The sequence below is a fragment of the Triticum aestivum genome, chromosome 2A (genome assembly GCF_018294505.1).
Source record: "Triticum aestivum cultivar Chinese Spring chromosome 2A, IWGSC CS RefSeq v2.1, whole genome shotgun sequence".
Classification (NCBI taxonomy): domain Eukaryota; kingdom Viridiplantae; phylum Streptophyta; class Magnoliopsida; order Poales; family Poaceae; genus Triticum; species Triticum aestivum.
This window is the reverse complement of record NC_057797.1, coordinates 706,462,843-706,471,814: the sequence shown is the minus strand read 5'-3', so window position 1 is coordinate 706,471,814 and position 8,972 is coordinate 706,462,843.

Below are 8,972 nucleotides of genomic sequence, written 5' to 3'. Positions count from 1 at the left end.
TTTGCCAAGAATTCGGCTAAGCAGAACAAGAAGTCATTGGGACTAGACTTCAACCCTGGTCCTTTTGCTCCCCGTGCCGATGGCACCCGCGAAGCTGAACCCAATCTTGTTGTGCACTTCTACAACCTGGAAGGTCTCATCACTCATATCATGGTTCAAGGGACAGCCGTGGATGAGCCTGCAGATGACGCTGAATCTGATGAAGCGCCTGCACCGCTGAAGCCAAAGAAACTGAAGAAGCCTAAAGCTTCAAAGCCTGCTCCTGCACCAAAGGTCTTACATGCGAAGCCACTGGCTACTGCACCTCCCGAAGACAGTGTGCAGTCTGAAGATCTATCACGTATCTCCAAGAAGACTGAGATGAGAAAGAATACTGATCAGGCACTGACTGCTGCTGCTATTCTGCGCAATGACGCCATTGATCTGTCCATCGATGAAGATCTTGCAGATGACACTCCTGAGCAACTGATCAAGAGCAAGGAAGAAGCAGAGATCTTCAATGATTTGCCTCTCTTTGATGTGGCAATCATCCATAACTTCATCGATGAGTGGTTTGACATGCCCAACCTCAGCTTTGAAGACCTGCAACTTCCAATTGGCCTCAGTGTCGCCTTCACTGGCGCCATTGCTTCTGAGCTAGCTCTAGCTCAGCGCATCATTGAACTGAATCAAAAGATCGACTATGAGAAAGCTCAGTTCAATAAGCACATGGCCAAGCTCAGCGGGCAAGATGTCAAAAACTTCAAGATCATGCTGCACGAGCTGAAAGAAGCCTTTCTCAAGAAGCGTGAAGAAGCTCAAGGTTCTCGTGAGCGCATGAAGAGCCTGGCTGACAAGTGTGTGCAAGCCTACAATGAGGCTGAGAAGCGCAAGGCTCTTGGTCGTCCTGGCATCGACCCAAGAATGGCTGCAAAGAAGAAGAAGCCCTCAACTGACCAATCTGGACCTTCGAGGCAGGAAGAACCTCGTATAGTCTTCCCAAGCAGCATGACTGGCTTGAAGCCAAAGGTCAGGTCAACTGCTTCACAACTGAAGAAGACAAGGACTACTGAGGCTGAAGCCAGAAAAAGGAAAAATCTTGAAGCTTCTGATGTCGCTCCCTCTAAGAAGAAGCGAAAAACCAAGAAGGATCGGGCTGCTCCCACAAAGCCCTTAGTTGTTGAACCCATCTCAATGGTTCACCCTGCATCTGAACACCACGAGTGCCAACTGGTTGTTCATGAGCCTGGTTCTACAGAGGCTCATGACGCTGAAGACATTCCAGCAGTTGATCCCACCGCTGCTAAAGACATTGGTCACCATGACAATGTTGAAGATGATGAAGTCCTTCCTCAGATCGAGCACCAACTGGTATCATCGCCTGTGCTCACGCACAGCGAACTCATCAGCATTGGTCGTCCTCTGATGCCAATTGCTCAGGATGCATCGTGGGCTGATCACCCATAACAAAAAGCCACACCACCTGTGCCAGACGAAGAAGATGACTTTGAGGCCCAGCCAACTCCATCTCCACAGGCGTCGCCAGCGCTACGCAGTCTTCGCAAAGGACCAAGGCCTCAAGTCCCCCTTTCGAGCATTCCAGAAGGAGAAGTGCCCCAATCTGTTGCACGTCAAGTGTTCCCAGAAGCCACTCCGACTGTGAATGTCTCCGTGTCTGAAGCCAAAGGTGCTGAAGACAATCCGGCTGCATCAGCCGATGACAAACAAGAAGAAGATCGTGTCCCTACACCCCCAATCTCTGAAGAAGATGTTCCTGAAGTGAACATGTCTGTGCCCGACCCTCCATCTCATCAAGTGGAGGTTGAGAATCTTGAGGCTGCCACCACCAACACAAATCAAGCCAATGACGCAGTCATGGCTGAAGCAAATGTGGAGCCTGCACCAACCAATGTGCCAGAGGCCAATGAAGCCAATGATGCACCTGCAACAGATGTGCAGCCTGACGCCTCTGTTGATGCCACTGCTACTGTTCTGCCACCAAGGCCACACAATATCGAGCAAGCATTCAACTCTGGCCAACTGGTCACTGTCAAATGGTCTTTTCTGACTCCTTTGCCTGCTGCTGGTCCTCAGTTTGACTATCACGTTGAGCACAGGCCTCAGGTTCAGAAGCCAATACCAAGGTTGCCCAGGTTTCCAGGCACTGCATCTGCACCCGGATCGTTCAATATCAATGGCTTCAAGGCACACAACACCTTCTTTGATAGCGCCAAGAACCCCTACACCAAGGCAAGAATATCTTCTGATCGGTTCTGGAGCTATCAGCAGCGCAGTTATTACTCATGCATTCTGTACATTCAAGGTCGCATTTCCCACATATGTGTCTTAACACCGAAGCCATAACTGGACTGCCCTGTTTGGAAGAAGCTCTGGATTGCTTCAGAGAGTCTGGCTTGCTGCAGTTCGTCACTGATAAGGAGCACTGGAATGAAGAATTGCTGCTCCAATTCTATGCCACTCTTCATATCCGTGGCTACAATAGGGATCCGAAGACTTGGGTCCTTGAGTGGATGACAGGCAATGTTCATCATGAAGCCAAAGCCTTTGATATCATTGAGCTTACTGGCCTGCTGTAGGATCGAAAGTATGTCTAGAGAGGGGGTGATTAGACTACTTGACCAAATAAAAACTTAACCTTTTCCCAATTTTAGTTCTTGGCAGATTTTAGCTATTGTAGGACAAGTCAAGCAATCATCACACAATTAAAGCAAGCATGCAAAGAGTATATTGGCAGCGGAAAGTAAAGCATGCAACTTTCAAGAATGTAAAGGGAAGGGTTTGGAGAATTCAAACGCAATTGGAGACACGGATGTTTTTCCCGTGGTTCGGATAGGTGGTGCTATCCTACATCCACGTTGATGGAGACTTCAACCCACGAAGGGTAACGGTTGCGCGAGTCCACGGAGAGCTCCACCCATGAAGGGTAATGGTTGCGCGAGTCCACGAAGGGCTCCACCCACGAAGGGTCCACGAAGAAGCAACCACCCACAAAGGGTCCACAAAGTAGCAACCTTGTCTATCCCACCATGGCCATCGCCCACGAAGGACTTGCCTCACTAGCGGTAGATCTTCACGAAGTAGGCGATCTCCTTGCCCTTACAAACTCCTTGGTTCAACTCCACAATCTTGTCGGAGGCTCCCAAGTGACACCTAGCCAATCTAGGAGACACCACTCTCCAAGAAGTAACAACTAGTGTGTAGGTAATGAACTCCTTGCTCTTGTGCTTCAAATGATAGTCTCCCCAACACTCAACTCTCTCTCATAGGATTTGGATTTTTTGGAAAGAAGATTTGAGTGGAAAGCAACTTGGGGAAGGCTAGAGATCAAGATTCATATGGTAGGAATGGAATATCTTGGTCTCAACACATGAGTAGGTGGTTCTCTCTCAGAACATATGAGTTGGAATTGTGTATGTGTTCTGATGGCTCTCTCCATGAATGAAGAGGAGGTGGAGGGGTATATATAGCCTCCACACAAAATCCAACCATTACACACAGTTTTCCAATCTCGGTGGGACCGAATCAACAAACTCGGTCGGACCGAAAAGGTAAACCTAGTGACCGTTAGAGATTTTCGGTGGGACTGACATGCAACTCGGTAGGACCGATATGGTTAGGGTTTGGGCATAACGTAATCTCGGTGAGACCGATTACACAAACTCGATGGGACCGATTTTGGTAATAAGCTAACCACAGAGTTGGTCAGGCAAACTCGGTGGGACCGATTTGCTCTTTCGGTGAGACCGAAAAGTTACAAAAAGGAAACACTGAATTTACATTGCAATCTTGGTGGGACCGATTCGCTCTTTCGGTGAGACCAAAAAGTTACGTAAGGGAAACAGAGAGTTTGCAATCCCATCTCGGTGAGACCGAGATCCCTATCGGTAGAACCGAATTGCTAGGGTTTGGCAGTGGCTTATGACAAATGAAACTCGGTGGCGCCGGATAGAAAGAATCGGTAGGACCGAGTTTGGCTTAGGGTTTAGGTCATATGTGGATATGGGAAAGTAGCTGAGGATTTTGGAGCATATCATTAAGCACATGAAGCAAGAGTCTCATTAAGCAACACCTCATCCCTCCTTGATAGTATTGGCTTTTCCTAAAGACTCAATGTGATCTTGGATCACTAAAATATAAAATGAAGAGTCTTGAGCTTTTGAGCTTGAGCCAATCCTTTGTCCTTAGCATTTTGAGGGTTCCACTTTCACATCCATGCCATGCCAATCATTGAGCTTTCCTGAAATAGTCATCTTGGAATAGCATTAGCTCAATGAGCTATATGTTGTTATGAATTACCAAAACCACCTAGGGATAGTTGCACTTTCACCTGCCCACTCCAGGAGATCTGTATGAACCTGGTTGTCAGCTTCACAGTGCTGCTATGGAAAGCATCTTCCACAAGCCTGAGCCCAATATGAGTCAGATGCTTAGCATGATGAAGCCTTTGCCTCTAGATGCTGAATATCCTAAGGAGTTCTTTGTTGAAGACCTTGAGTATCTGCCAGGTACTATCTATCACATCATAAGGCGAACTCTCTGGCCCATCAAAGGACATTCTCCACATGCCAAGCTAGAAGGCGCAATGAAGACGTTGGTCTTTCATATTCTTCATGGCAAAAGCTTCAATGCACAAGATTTCTTCATTCACCAGCTTGCTGCATCAGGATCTGACATTTTTGGCTTGAAGTTTTACGCTCCATGGATTATGCGGCTGATCAAACTACACTCAGCTGTCACCTATCAGCCCTCTGCTCGCAATCATCGGATCTTTCTGCCTGACATCGATATGTCAGTTGAAGCCATCTATCCAGAGCCTGCCAAGGAGCCTCTTAGTCTTCAGAATGCTGAGAATCAAAGCTTCTCTCAAAACATTGATAGAGTTCAAGCAGTCACTCGTGTTTATCCTCTGGCTGGTACCACCCGTGCACCTCATCGTGCCCTCACTGAAGCCACTGAAAGCACCATTGCCCAATGGCCCAAGAAGCGATCCCGTGCTCTCAATGACCAAGAGCTTCTGGTTGCCCTTCAGTAGAAATAGGATAGGCATCATGACTGGCTGAAGCGCCAAATGCAAAGCCTCTTGGTGGACGTAAACATGATTCACAATCTTGCCACCAAGAATGCCTTTGTTGCCCATGAAACCTGTCGGCGTACATGGAAAGGGCTGACGCTTATGTGCTCTGAGGATGATCTTCAAGAGGATGGCTTGTCTGAACACTTCAAGTTTGACTCAACACCTCCAAGAAGGACTCTGCTGCGACGAACTCCGTCTCTTGAAGACTCTGAGTTCTCCTCCACTGCTGCAACTGTGAATGCCAGAGTGATCGATGATGAAGATGATGCTACTTCACCACCCCCTACTTCTGCACGCATCAACACTGCCCTGAGTTCGTCTGCACCGCCTAACAACACCGACGACCCTGCTGCTTCACCTACTCCTCATGGGAACGAGTAGATGCTCTATGTCTTCAAACTTTTTGGTCCTTACTAACAAAAGGGGGAGAAGCATATGAGTTTGATAGTCTTCAAGCGGGTCCATATTGGCGGTTGCTTTATATTTTGCCTAGTGTTTACAACTCTTGCGTTTTGATTCATTTGGTTCTTTGAGTTGTAACACTTAAACTTGATGGTCGTCTGCTACTTATTTGCTATTTTGTGATGCGATGATAAATTCCGCATGTGCGATGATAAATTCCACACTTAGATCATTTTGCAGACGTCCATTTTTCATTATGCATGTCATTATCTTCACATACTTTTCATGCATGATGAATTGTCATCATAAGTAGAAGAGGATCTCCACAAGTACAACCTGCCATGTGCATTTGCATTCCAAAAGCAAATAACTTATATGCACATCTTCAGGGGGAGCCCTTTGCAACTTATGAAGACAATACCCTATCCTTTACAATTTCACATATTATATTCCCCGTTGAAAACTTCAACTAGTTTGTCATCAATCACCAAAAAGGGGGAGATTGTAAGTGCATCTAGTGCCACCCCTAGTTGGTTTTGGAGTATTGACGACAAACCTAGTTGAGGGACTAATGTGTTTGTGAGAATTGCAGGATAACATAGGTAGAAGTCCTCATTGATTCGGTTTTCCTACCAGAGATGACCCCTAAAAATGTAAGAAGACATTGAAGTCAAAGGTGGTATGTGAAGACATTCACATTGAAGACTATGACAAGAGAAGACATCGCATGAAGACTATGGAGCGCGAAGACTTAGTTCTTTCGTCATTCTTTTTCTTCTTTGTTGAGTCATAGGAACCACCGTACTGTTAAGTGGGGTCCAAGAGAACCAGTTAGAATGACTGAAGTGATGCTTAACCAAAATCCTATGTCTTCGAGTGAAGACTATGAGAGCAAATCTTGTCTAGAGTTGGATAAGTCAGCTTTGCTTGTAGCCCAAGTAAAGTTGCCGTGTGTGTTTGAAATCCGACTGTTGGAACATGTGTCAGTTCCTTAGTGACCCAGGGTTATTTCGGACAAATCAGGTCGGGTTGCCTAGTGGCTATAAATAGCCCACCCCCTACAACCATAAACGGTTGGCTGCTCAGAGTTAGGTACGGCTTTTGTCGTTTGAGAGCAACCCACCTTGAATCCTTTGAGAGAGAATTCCTTGCGAGGATAAAGCCCTAAACACCTAGAGCCAAAGAGTGTTAGGCATCACTTAAGTCTTCCTGTCTGTGTGATCTGAAGACTTATTACACTTGAGGACTGTGAATCCTCCAGCCGGTTAGGCGCCGCGTTCTGAGCATCCAAGAGTCATTGTGGATCACCGGTGAATGAAGTCTGTGAAGGTTTGGAAGTCTACCTTGAAGACTTACCAGAGTGATTGGGTGAGGACTGGGTGTCCTTAGCTCAAGGGGAATAAGGTGAAGACGAGGTCTTCTGATTTGAATCTCAGCCTCCCTAACCAGACGTACAGTTGTCACAGCAACTGGAACTGGTCCAACAAATCATTGTCTTCAACGAGTCACTGGTTTCATCCTTCCCTTCCCTTTGCTTACTGTTGGTCCTTGTGAAGTCATTGTATGATTGCTTTATCTTTTGTCTTCACTGAGTGACTGCTTGTTCTGATTGGCTTCACAATATCTTCCTACCTGATCTTTACTGCCTAGCTGCTATTAGTCATTGTGCTTTCACTTCATTGAATACTTGACTATGGTTTGCCTAGTGTAGTCTACCTTTCACTGCATAGTAATAGGTTTATTTCTATCGTTTGTCTTCGAAACTTCCATGTTTTGAAGACTTTCATAAAAATCGCCTATTCACCCCGCCTCTAGTCGATCACTAGCACTTTCAAAAAGGCAAAACGAGTTGACAGACGGGCCTAGCCTAGAGCCAGATGACATTTCCATACAGCGTCGGAAAGAAGCCACCTTCCCAGCCGCCACTCTTCCCAGTCACCCCAAAGACTGGAACCAGACTTGGTTCTACTGCCAAGATACTTCTAAAGTGCTAGTTATCAACTAGAGGGGGGTGAATAGGCAATTTTTATGAAAGTCTTCAAAACATAGGGGCTTTGAAGACAAACAATATAAATTAACCTATTAATATGCAGCGGAAGGTAGACTACAGTAGGCAGGCCATAGTCAAGTAAGCAATGAAGTGAAAGCACGAATACTATCAGCAGCTAGGTAGTACGGATCAAGATGGAAGATAGTATGAAGCCAATCAACAACAGTCTTCACACAGTGAAGTCAATCTTATCATGCAAGCAGGCAATGAATTCATAAAGACAAGCAGTAAGTAAAGAGAGGTAGAAGATAGAACCAGTTGCTTGGTGAGGACATGTATTTGTTGGACCAGTTCCAGTTGTTGTGACAACTGTATGTCTGGTTAGGGAGGCTGAGATTCAACTCAGAAGACCGCGTCTTCACCTTATTCCCCTTGAGCTAAGGACACACAGTCCTCGCCCAATCACTCTGGTAAGTGTTAAAGGTAGACTTCCAAACCTTCACAGACTTCGTTCACCGGCGATCCACAATGATGTTGGGGATCCTAGCAGAAATTTAAAATTTTCTATGCATCACCAAGATCAATCTATGGAGTAATCTAGCAACGAAGGGAAGGGGAGTGCATCTACATGCCCTTGTAGATTGCTAAGCGGAAGCGTTGCAAGAACACGGATGAAGGAGTCATACTCACAGCGATTCAGATCGCGGTTGATTCTGATCTAAGCGCAGAACAACGGTGCCTCCGCGTTCAACACACGTGCAGCCCGGTGACGTCTCCCACGCCTTGATCCAGCAAGGGGAGAAGGAGAGGTTGGGGAAGACTCCATCCAGCAGCAGCACAACGCCGTGTTGGTGAAGGAGGAGCGCAGAACTCTAGCAGGGCTTCGCCAAGCACTACGAGAGACGAGGAGGGAGAGAGGTAGGGCTGCGCCAAGAGGGAGATGATCTCGTGTGTCTTGCAGCCTCCAATACCTAAAGTATATATAGGGGAAGGGGAAGGCATGCGCCCCCATCTAGGGTTCCCTCCCTAGGGGTGGCGGCAGCCCCAACACCCATCTAGGGTTGCAGCCAAGGGGGGAGAGAGGGAGGCGCACCTAGGGTGGGCCTTAAGGCCCATCTGGACCTAGGGTTTGCCCCCTCCCACTCTCCCTTGCGCCTTGGGCCTTGGTGGGGGGGGGGTGGCGCACCAGCCCACCTGGGGCTGGTACCCTCCCACACTTGGCCCACGCAGCCTTCTAGGGCTGGTGGCCCCACCTAGTGGACCCCCGGGACCCTCCCGGTGGTCCCGATACGTTACCGATAGCACCCGAAACTTTTCCGGTGACCAAAATGGGACTTCCCATATATAAATCTTTACCTCCGGACCATTTCGCAACTCCTCGTGACGTCCGGGATCTCATCCGGGACTCCGAACAACATTCGGTAACCGCATACATACTTTCCCTATAACCCTAGCGTCATCGAACCTTAAGTGTGTAGACCCTACGGGCTCGGGAGTCATGCAGAC